The sequence below is a fragment of the Syngnathoides biaculeatus genome, chromosome 7 (genome assembly GCF_019802595.1).
Source record: "Syngnathoides biaculeatus isolate LvHL_M chromosome 7, ASM1980259v1, whole genome shotgun sequence".
NCBI lineage: Eukaryota > Metazoa > Chordata > Actinopteri > Syngnathiformes > Syngnathidae > Syngnathoides > Syngnathoides biaculeatus.
In genome coordinates, this window is record NC_084646.1 from 7,741,087 (window position 1) to 7,752,920 (window position 11,834).

An 11,834-nucleotide genomic window follows, 5' to 3' on the forward strand; every position below is an offset into this window, starting at 1 on the left:
ATTCGCCAAATGTCGTATTCCCGATCATTCGCACCCCAGGCTGCATGCACTCACGCTTATATAATCGACACGTAACATTAGGCTTCAATTTGCTTTTCGACATTTGTGGTGTTAAGTGGAGGATATTTAAAGTGACGCACTGTTTTGGTATTAAGACTTTCACTGAAAAGACCTCCAAAATAGTTATATGAATTATAAATTATAAGCGCAATTCAATTCATTGAGAGAAAAAAAAAAAAAAAAAATCGACAGATGAATCGATAATCACGCTAATCGTTATTCGCAGCCCTACTTGCGACCGCCTTTCCAAACAGGACGTGACCGTCAGCCGTCGACACGTTGTTTCCCTGCGTCCCGCGGTCGCCGCGGCAACCCGCCGAGCATCTATCGTCGGCCCGATTAGTGAGGGGTCGGCGTCCATTTGCCTTTTGAGGGCCTCGCTTTTCCATACCCCCGACGCGATTATCTTCAAAGCGTCCCAAAATAAAACGCTGGCGGTTCGTGTTCCAAAATAAGAGTCCTGAACGGGAGCACAACCGGCGGGTATTTATAGACGCCGCCGTCTATTTTCGGGGGCCGTCTATTGAGAGCGGCGCTTGTTGAATGTAGGACTTGGCTCACCTACGGCGGGGCCTCGACTCGCGTGTGAACATCAAAAATCATAACCAAAGGAAACGTGAAGAAATGAGACGCGGTTGGCGCATCTGCTTCACAGTTCTGAGATTTGGGGTTTTGAATCTGGCCTCGTGAGAGTCTGTACTCATCCGCGTCTCCACAAGACCAATGTACGTCATTAATCCTCATCAAAATTACCAAGAATTAAAAATAATAATAAAATTATTATAATTAGAAATTATTATTATAAATTACTAAAAGTTATATTATTGTTATTATTATAACATACAAAGAACCACAAGGGATACAAATAAAGAGAATCAAAGGCAAAGCCACTGTTTGACTCACTCTACTTACAGTACGATTCATCCATTCATTTTGCATACCGCTTATCCTCACTATGGCGCAGTCAGGAGAACATGCAAACCCCACACCCCCGAGGACGGGTTTTGATCCTGGTCCTCAGAACTGAGAGAGATGTGCTAACTAGTGCCGCCTAGTATGATTCATTCCAATTATTTTATGATTCACTGCACTTGTGATTCATTATTCATTATGACACGAGTTAATTCAATCCACTTATGATTGAAGAAGCCCCCCCCTCCATTTATAATATGATTCACTTCAATGATTCTACAATTCTCCATCTGTACAATACAATAACATTCACTCTAGTTAATATGATTCTCTCCGATTATGATTCACTGCGATTTTGATACAACCGATTCATGACGTTTATGATATAATATTTACTGCACTTACAACATGATTCACTCAGTACAATAAAATTTGATATAATAAAATTTCCAAACAAAACCATTCACTTCAGTGACAATTTGATTGATATGTTTTGGAGGGACAGAACGACAAACTGATTTCAGACGGTCCTTGAAGGCAACCTGGCTTTGCAAATATAGCTCTGATATGTATTTTATTCATGAGCCTCAATTTCAGCTTGTACTATCCATTATTGTAAAATAAATTGTTTATAGATGTTGTTAGGTGTAATGTTTAGCTACTTTCATTTTTTTATTAGTCAGTAAACTGCGACAATTACAATGATAAGCCTGACTTGTTATGACAATAAAACACAGCCGTAAATGTTATCACGTTTTTGGGCCCCGGTGCATGATGGGAAATCTCCTGTTTAACGTTCATACCGTATACTTTTCATTTTCCGTGTATATACATCGGTTGTATAGCCTGGGCAAAAAAATACCCCCATAATAATTATCTATGTCAAATGACGTACGACGGCGGTTTCCAAAATGTTTGACATTAAATACACGGATGATTAATCTTTAATCCCTGTTTCAGAGGAAAAAATAAAGTCTATTTTTTTTCAAGGTTCTAAAAATGAAATATGACAATGAAGTATGACAAGTGTTTACATGACGCGGATCTGGTTTCCATTGGAACTCGGCAAAGGAGGACATTTTTCCACAAAGAAGGGACTCACCATGCTGGATCACAATGGCCGCCGTGCCTCGTGAAAGTCCTTCAAGGGGAAAAAATTATGAATGAAAAAGAATGCAACACTCAAACAAATTATTATTATTATTATCCTCACGCGAGTGCTTGTCGAAATATTGATGCACCACTTGTGTGAGAAATGATTACAGAATATCCGTGAAGGCAACACCGACAACGCCGACTGCACTTTTTGTTTACATTCCCATCTCCGCATTATTTTTTCTTGCGGTGTTTGTTTCATTCCCAAATTATGAAATGTGTTTTTGATCCACGTGCAATTTTGCAACACACAACGCCCCCATAAAGTACACAGTACATCTGCACATCATATGTGCCATTTATTTATCCGTGTACAGTTGCCAAATCTCCAATTCATGTGCAACTCCCACTGACAAAGTCAAAGGACGGCGTTCGCTGCTACAATTATGAATGCAGACATACTTGAACGATAAAAATGAAGACAATCCGCGGTATGCGGTGTTGCGCTACCGTGTCGAAAGTTCCCCCAGCGTGGTTCCAGTCCTCCCGTCCGACGCTTCCGGCTTAATTTGGCTTCACTGATTAAATTAATAGCCTGACCAAAAGGCCGACACAATAACCTCGATAAATCACGGTGTGCCGGGCGGCCATTTTAGGAGGGAAAAAATGAATAATAATGTCAGCGGTTGCTTGGAAGAAAGATGGATGTTTCAGATAAGACAAAAAGGCCACACTGGAAAAAAAAAATAAGCGTCACTCTGTCTACTTTGTGCGTGTTTATTTGCCCGCAGTTTGCTAGCTTGTTAGCATGGGTGTCAGGTTTAGCGGCGCTAGCAATGTGAAAAACGCAAACTGGGACTCTAAATGACGGTACACAGTACAGCAAGTCAGGAAAATGTTAAGGATTGTTTAATAAGTTAGGTGTATATTAAAGGTCCAGTGTCATGAAATTCGTGATTTTTAGTATGTTATTAATGGAAAAAAGGCAGCTGGAATGGAACCATCCGTTTTTTCACCACACAACATGATTTTGACGTAAATGGCTTTTTGTCACTCCCGCCATGAAAATCCTCTCGCTTTGGGGAAGGAGCACACGTGAAAATCTTTCTTAGTAATTGACAAGCTTTCTTAGTAATGACTAAGAAAGCGTAACTGCAATTGGCTGGCTGTTCGGTTCTGACCTGAAGTAACCCTGCCTGGTGGCACAGGCAATGAATTTCAGACAGCAAATTGTAGCCGGTTGAATTGTTAATATTGAAAAGTTACACTGAAATACCATAATTCCCGGCATACAGAGCGCACCTGGTTATAAGCCTCACCGAGGACATTTGTAAAGGAAATACCATTTGGTACACACATACGTATCTGTGTAAAAGCCGCACGTGCCCACATTGAAACATGAGATATTTACAAAGACGGTAGCGCCACCCCACTAACGCTAACGAAACTGCTGCGCTAAAGCTAACGCTGGTGCCGTCCTAACGCTTACAAAGAAAGACGGTACACAGAGAGTTTAACACTAGCGGCGCCATGCTACTGCTAATGCTAGCAAAAAAAAAAAACAAAAAAAAAACATATTGGTAAAAATCACTGAGACACGGCAGTAACACGCTAGCGCTACGCTAACAGGACCGGACCGGTAAAAGTCACTTCACACAAAGAAAAGAATCTACACAAAGAGTTTAACACTAGCGGCGCCATGCTAACGCTAACGCTAGCGAAAAAAAAACCCCCAACATATTGGTAAAAATCACTGAGACACTGCAGTAACACGCTAGCGCTACGCTAACAGGACCGGACCGGTAAAAGTCACTTCACACAAAGAAAAGACGGTACACAGAGTTTAACACTACCGCCGCTGCGCTAATGCCAACAAAAAAATGCTGCGCTAATGCTAATGCTAACAAAAAATGCTGCGCTAAAGCTAATGTTAGCGCTTTGCTAACGCTAACACTGTGCTAACAGGACTGGTTTAAAAAAAAAAAAACATACCGGTAAAAATCACAGAGACATGGCAGGAACACTCGAGCGCGGCACTAATATGGCCGTACCAGTAAAAGTCACTTCCACGGCACATATATTCCACCGGTCTCATTCTTACCATTTCCGCTCGAGTGCCCCCTTGCAGCCGTTAGAAAAAATGCACAAATTAGCCGCATCACCGCATAAACCACAGGGTTGAAAGCGAAGCGTGTGGAAAAAAGTTGCGGTTTATAGGCTGGAAATTACAGTACAACTATTGAAAATGTGATCACGTTACATTTCAAATTCAAATCCCGGTGACACATATTTACTTTCATATCCATCTCCACTCCAATTCATCGCGACCTCTATCGTGTTGAGGTCAGACGATTCAAGTTTAGCCGCACCTAGCGCTCTCATTCATGCCGTTATAAAATGAAGTATGCTAGGGTACACAAGACAAGTTACGACACGAAGGGTCCAGCCTGGAACCGTTTACAAATATTTGCTAGCATGGAGTTGTCCAAAATGGCGGCCCCTCAGTTCCAGTGGAAGGAACTCGACAGGCTTCAGCGTATCAAGATTCAGACGGCACCAAAAATAAGCAAGCGAAGGCCTCACGCTGCGCGAGGTCACAGCAGAAGCTACAGTTTACACTTTGAGCGGGGCGCAGCCATCTTGGAGGAATGGCTTCGACTTGCCTCGGGTGTCCTCGGTGTTTACCAAGCGGATGGCGACGCAAATTCACTTAACAGGTTTTACAACTAAAACGCGCGCGGCGGCAATTGCGCAGAGGTGATTTGTGTGACTTTCACCTACATAAACTATCTCCCGCAACAAAAATGACAACAACACGGTGCCGTGCGTGACAGAATTTGACAAACGGGTTTAGCGGTTTACCTTGTTTTGATTCAACTTCATAACTGTGTAAACTTCAAAAATAGAGTACCTGTTTTGTGACCATGCTTGTAATGTGTTTTTTTTAAATAAGGGAAACGGTATTCTTAGAAATTGTTCTTTATGAAAACATAGAATCATAACTAGGTGTAAATAATTAAATAGTTTGCCCATAATGGTTAATTCATTGCGTTTCCTTGTGGGGTGTGTGAAATGGTCACCAGGGGGTGGTATTGTGGTCATTCAGATAAAAACCAAGATTTTCAAAACTATTATTTCGTAAACTGACAATTTTTTGTTAGGTTTATTATTAGTTGTTTTTCCACAGAGGATACAGATATGCCTGAGTATTGCTATATTGTCTGTCTATGTGTATTGTTGCACCGGTTGTGTTCAACGTCAGCCTTAAAGTAGTTCCAGGTCTGTGAGCGCCACAAATCTCCGTTGTTTGTAGGAGACCAAATCCTTATTGTCCATCATAATTAGCTCATAAATGATTTTTGGGCAGCTGGTAAAGCGTTGGCCTCACAGTTCTGATGACCCGAGTTTGATTCTGGCCCCGGCTGTGTGGAGTTTGCATGTTCTCCCCGTGCCCGCGTGGGTTTTCTCTCTCGGTTTTTCACTCCGGTTTCCTCCCACGTCCCAAAAACATACAACATTAATCGGACACTAGGTGTGATTGTGAGTGCGATTGGTTGTCTCGATGCGCCCCGCGATTGGCTGGCGACCAGTTCAAGGTGTACCCCGCCGCCTGCCCGTTAACAGCTGGGATAGGCTCCTGCACTCCCCGCGACCCTCGTGAAGATAAGCGGCAAAGAAGATTTTTTTAATCAAATAATGTAATTTTGTGGATGTTTTTTGTCTCAATTAAGTGAGGTACACCAATGATGAAAATTACAGGCCTCGCTCATCTTTGGAAAACGGAAGAACTTGCACAATTGTTGGCTGACTAAATACTTCTTTGCCCCACTGTATATGTTCTGTACTGTATTTTCATTGTATTATTCTGAGGTTAAGTTTTATTTTTTACAATTGAATGACATTTCAGAATGTAAAAATGTTACATGAAGTAAAGCTTTTACAATGGCAACAGATGATTTTCCTTTAAATTATTTCCTATGGGAAATTGAATTTGATTTTCAAATGCGAGGGAACAAGTTTGAAATAGGACGTCGAAGAGACAACAAATGAACAATGCGTTTAGCATGTATTTTCCCATTGCGAGTCCTTGTTTCCAAAAATATATCGAACTGATTGACTTAAAATTTCATGTTTTTATGACAAAAAATGCTTAGGTTTTTTTGCTATGTTATGATGAAAGTGCTTCACAGTGTATTCTGGGAAAAGTTAACAAGTCACGGAAATCGGCCCTAGGTAATATGCAAGGTTTCTAGGTCGTCACGGTGTTCTATGTCTTTCTTTTGCGCTGGGCCTTTTTTTTGGCTTACCTAGTCGAATTAAAAATTCCTTCACGTTACCAGAACTGAAAAAAATGTCAAGATCACGCGACCAATTTTAATTCTACACGGCAGATTTTGAGGAAAAAAACCCCGCCATAATCCAACCTGTAAACCAGGGGTGTCCAAACTTTTTGCAAAGAGGGCCAGATTTGGTAAGGTGAAAATGTGTGGGGGCCGACTATTTAGCCTGACATTCTTTGAACCATTAACATTAAATACAAATTAACTTTTTGGGATTTTTTTTTAATTTAATTACAAATGGCATACTTTTACTTTTACATTTTTTTTTACATTTAGGTTTTTACCGAAATCACAAACCACAAAAAATTAAGAAAACTATAAAGGATATCTAAGTTCATGTGAAACATTACATATTATTCACTATTATATGCTCACTGTAGGAAAAGTGCTGAAAACAAAACAATGATCACTGCATATTCAAACTGTGATTTTGACCATCACAAAAAAATTAATTAACTGAGATTTAAGAATGTATTCAACTCAGAGGACTTAACAAAGGTCTTGCCTGCACTAATGTGAAGGGTGATACTGGGATCTTGACTGCAGTATGTAATGTAGTCCATGTCTGGCTCAAGAGCAGTGGTTTTGATGCGCAAGACGTCACGCAGGTGAGAGTCACTCAGTCTCGTCCTCATGCGGCTCTTGTTAATGTTCATAACGGAGAATGTCTTCTCGCACATGTATGTGGAGCCAAACAAGCTCAGCATTTTCTTAGCAAATGTCCGAATTGCTTGGAACCTGCCTTCATCCAGCTGGCGGTAGAAGTTGACAAGAGGGAGCTGTTGGTGCCGACTGCGATGCTCGGCGTCACACTGCAGCTCAATGAGCTCCAGTTGCAGGTGGTCTGGAGCGTCATCAGGGTCCACCACGGAGAAAGGAGAGGAAAAAAGCGTGATCTCCTTTTCAAAAGCTGCAAAGTCCCGAAAGCGCTGCTGAAACTCCTCAACCAGAGATGAGATTCTCTGCTGCATACTTTGTCATTTGCGCACTGATATTGATCTGTGGGAAACTGGTCACAATTTCCTGCAGCGACGGGAAATGTGCGGTATTGGGCTGCGCCTGTGACAGGTGTCTTTGGAAAAGTAGCAGCTTGGTCCGAAAGGCTTTGATGTGTGAATGCAGTTGGCTTACCACTGCATTTTGCCCTTGAAGGCTTGTGTTCAGCGCATTCAGATGTCGCGTTATGTCAACTACAAATCCCAAATCAGCCAGCCAAACAGGATCATTTAATTGTGGCATGGGTTGTCCCTTTTTAGTCAAGAATTGTCCAATTTCCTCCCTGAGAGAGAAGAAACGCTGCAGCGCAGACCCCCGACTGAGCCACCTTACGTCGGTGTGATACAAAACATCTCCGTATTCAGCCTGGACGTCGAGAAGAAACTGTTGAAACTGGCGGTGGCACAGCGCTTTGGAGCGAATATAATTAATAGTCTTTATCACCGGTTTCATAACATTATCATATTTCATATATTTGGCACAGAGAACTTCTTGATGAATAATACAGTGGAGTTTAATAGCGCTGCCTCCTTCTTCGCTGACTTTGTTACAGACAAGGCTTGATAATGGCAGGTGCGCCGTCCGTAATAATCTTTATTCCACTGTAGTTTCATGTCATCTACGGTGGAACAAACAGAAACAAATAAATCCGTTCCTCTTGCTTGGCCCTTCAGACTCTGGAGGTCCAGAAGCTCTTCACTCACGTTCATGTCATTGTCCACTCCTCTTAAAAAGATCAGTAACTGAGCGGTGTCGGACGCATCCGTGCTTTCATCGCACGCTAACGAGAAAAAGTCAAACTCAGTTCCTTTTGCCTCTAACTGTCTCTTAACATCTAATGAAACGTCTTCGATTCTCCGTACCACAGTATTACGAGCCAGGCAAATATTGGCAAACTCTTGCTTCTTCGCGGGACAAATTTTCTCAACCATTTTCATTACACAGTCTTTAATGAATTCACCCTCAGTGAAAGGTTTGCAGTGCTTTGCAATCAGCGTTGCCACTTCGTAGCTTGCCTTTGTGGCATTTTCATTTGACTCACGGACTCTTGTGAAAAAGCTTTGCTGTGCCGTTAAAACAGCTTCCAGTTGCTTCACTTTTTCACCGCGTTTGTTCCCAGTTAGCTTGTCGTAGCTAGCATGTTTCGTCTGGTAGTGCCTCTTGATGTTGAATTCCTTGAAAACAGCCACAGTCTCTTGGCAAATTAGGCAGACACAGTTGTTTCGTATTTCAGTGAAAAAATACTCAAATTTCCACTTGTCCTGGAAGCGGCGGCCCTCGCGGTCAACTTTCCTTTTTTTGTTTACAGACGCCATGTTAGAAATGGGCTTGGCTGAAACGATCACGCAAGGTCAAGGGTCACGGCGGCCAGAGTGCGGCCACAGGGCTACTGCCATCTTCTGGTGAAATGAAAAATATGAAAAATAGCTTTTTGTACACATGTATTTTATACTGTGGTCAACAGTGCTGGCGGGCCGCATATTATTGATTTCATGATAGAGGCCGCGGGCCGGTAAAAATTTGTCCACGGGCCGCAATTGGCCCGTGGGCCGGACTTTGGACATGGCTGCTGTAAACCGTGTCCTCCACATGTTTTGGGAGTACCAAGATGGCGGCCAACTGGCTTCAACCAACAGATGTGTATGTGCAGTCTTTATATATATATATAATTTTTTTCCCCAGATCAGTTAGTACAGCTAATCATGCCACAAATTAGACGCCCACTGTGCTCCCGCCGTCTCTGCGCTCAGGACAAATCTGATTTGAAGAGCTTGGGAGCGCGAGTTGCAATTGTTCGGTAGCCAAATCCTGCCTCAGTACAGACACACACGCGCACGTCTGAGGTGGAAACTTACTGCCTGGCAGGCACAAAGGCCGCGTGTGAGCGGAATTTGTCGTGAGCCGGAGGTTTAACTGTTAAAATGAAAAAAAAAAAAAAAAAAAGACTTTGCTAATTCCGCCATAAAGACTCGCTCGGAGAGGTCAAACAAAAGTGAAAATAAATACCCCCGCGCACACCTTTATTCAGATCTGTAACAAAAATCCAAAGTTGTTTATTATTGTTTTTGTTTTCTTTTTTGGGGGGCATATGCCGCCAAAACGATTGTAGAATTAGGTTAAGTAGTTTTCATGTAATCCTGTACACAAAGAGGGAAAAACACAAATGTGGTGCGAAAGAAAACCAGCAGAAAAACAACCACAGGAAAATGAACATATTATGTCGGAAAATATAAATACTGTATTTGTTCTAACTACACAATGATTAGTTTTCCACCCCAGGTCTGCAGGTGGCGGTAATGAGCATTACAAGGCGGGCCTGTCGTTTTCCGTGCCGCAACAACGAGGCACTCTAAACAGGCCATGGTGGCGCAGAGCCCCTGATGGGCTTCTATCCCCCCGCCCCCCCTGTCCCCCGTCCCTTCTCATTATTCCATCTTGCTTTACCTGACCTGAGTGAGTGAGGACTCTCACAGCTGACAACGAGGCACTCTTTTGTAGGGTTGCCACAATGACTGTCAAGTTTGGCAAAAGACAAAACAAAACAAATCTTGTTGTGTACACATACGACTGACAATGAGTGTACTTCTGCTAAAATTACATGTCACTTGAAAGTAACTTATAATACAGCAAACTAAGTCACCTTTAAACTTAAAAAAAGACGAAAGTATCTAAGCATCTAATACACACACACACACACACACACACACACACACACACACACACACACACATATACATAGTGATGCCTCGGTTCTCCACCACAATCCGTTCCAGAAAACGGTTCGAGAAGTGATTTGTTCGAAAACCAAATCGATGTTTCCCATTACAATGAATGGAAAAACAAATAATGCGTTCCAAGCCTAAAAAAGTAGGCTTTTTAAAGCATTTTTTAAGCTTTTCCTGAAAATAAACTGCATCATAGAAATACATGCATAGTTTAAATATACACCAAGCGCGATTTTATTTCCGTTTTTTTTCCAGTGGTGTTCGCGTACCGATTTTTGTTCGGAAACCAAATTGATGTTTTCCATTACAATGAATGGAAAAAGAAATAACGCGTTCCAAGCCTAAAAAATTAGGCTTTTTAAAGCTTTTTAAATAATAAACTGCATAGTAGAAATACATGTACAGTTTAAACATTTTATATGATAAAATAATTGAAGAAATATATATTTTTTTGCTTAAAATGTATGCTTTAGTAGTAGAGTAGGCTAGGCTGGGAGCGCATTGCCGTATCTGTAACGAAATCGGCCCACAGCCTTGTAAACCTTTTTTTTTTTAATAACAAAAGTGCAGAATAACTTTAAATAAGCAACTTGCCTTCTTTGGAGTCATGATTGAGGGTTAAGTAAAGATAAGATACGATAAGAAGAAAAACAACAGTCACTACTGGGACACGTCTGTGTACAGAGGCTGTATTATACACAATAACAAAAGTGCGCTGGTTGCGCCAACAACCGGTACGTCATTTCTGGGGTTTATTTTTGGGGTGGGGGGGCGGCGTTTGAACTTATAATAACAAAACGCGTCGTGGGTGGGTCAACTGCTTGCGCCACGCGCATTATGTTATTCCCGTGTTTTTTCTGGGAGGGGGGGGTGGGAATTGACAACAAAGCGCGTCTTGGGTCAGCTGGTCTGGTCGAGTGCAATACGATATTTCCGGGTTTTGTCGGGGGCGTTCGAGTACCGATTTTTGTTAGAAAACAGAAGCAAAAAAATCTAGAAATTTTCATTCGAAAAACGATTTGTTCGAAAACGGGGATGTTCGAGAAGCGAGGGCTGTAAATATGTATATGAATATATATAAATTCATTCCAATTTACGACGACGTTATACCTAAATTTATAGGGTCAAAGGGAGTTCTTGGGTTCAAAGGGAGTGGTTGGCTGGTGTAAAAACATGTATCGTGAGTCATGTTTTTAATTTCTGCAATTATTACAAAATAAATATATTCTAATTTATTGTGGTGTACCTGTATGTGATATTACTCTTGTTTTTCCCCATGAATTCATCATGATTCAGTTGTTGGTTTGAACCGTACCATCTCACATAACATGCAAAAATATTTTCCATTGTTTTCCAAAGTAACAGCAGATGTTTGAAAATGTCTGATTTTGATTAAAACCAAAGATTAAAAAGTCTGCTTTTCATTGAGGAGCCATTTTCAGAAAACATATTTGACCATGTCGGCGTATGTTTTTAGAAACAATTATTTTATTTTTTTAAAGTTACCCAACAAACCATTATCTTTGAGTTCTCATTTTAAAAGTAGTTATCCATCAATTTGTTGCTTATGTAATAATATGATGAGGACTAAAGATATGGCTCCACAACCATAACTGCAAGGACTTTCGTGAGCCACCATTTTGTCTTCATGTACCCCAACTCCAGTGATATTGAACCCCCCCCCCCCATTTGTCGTCAAAAGAGC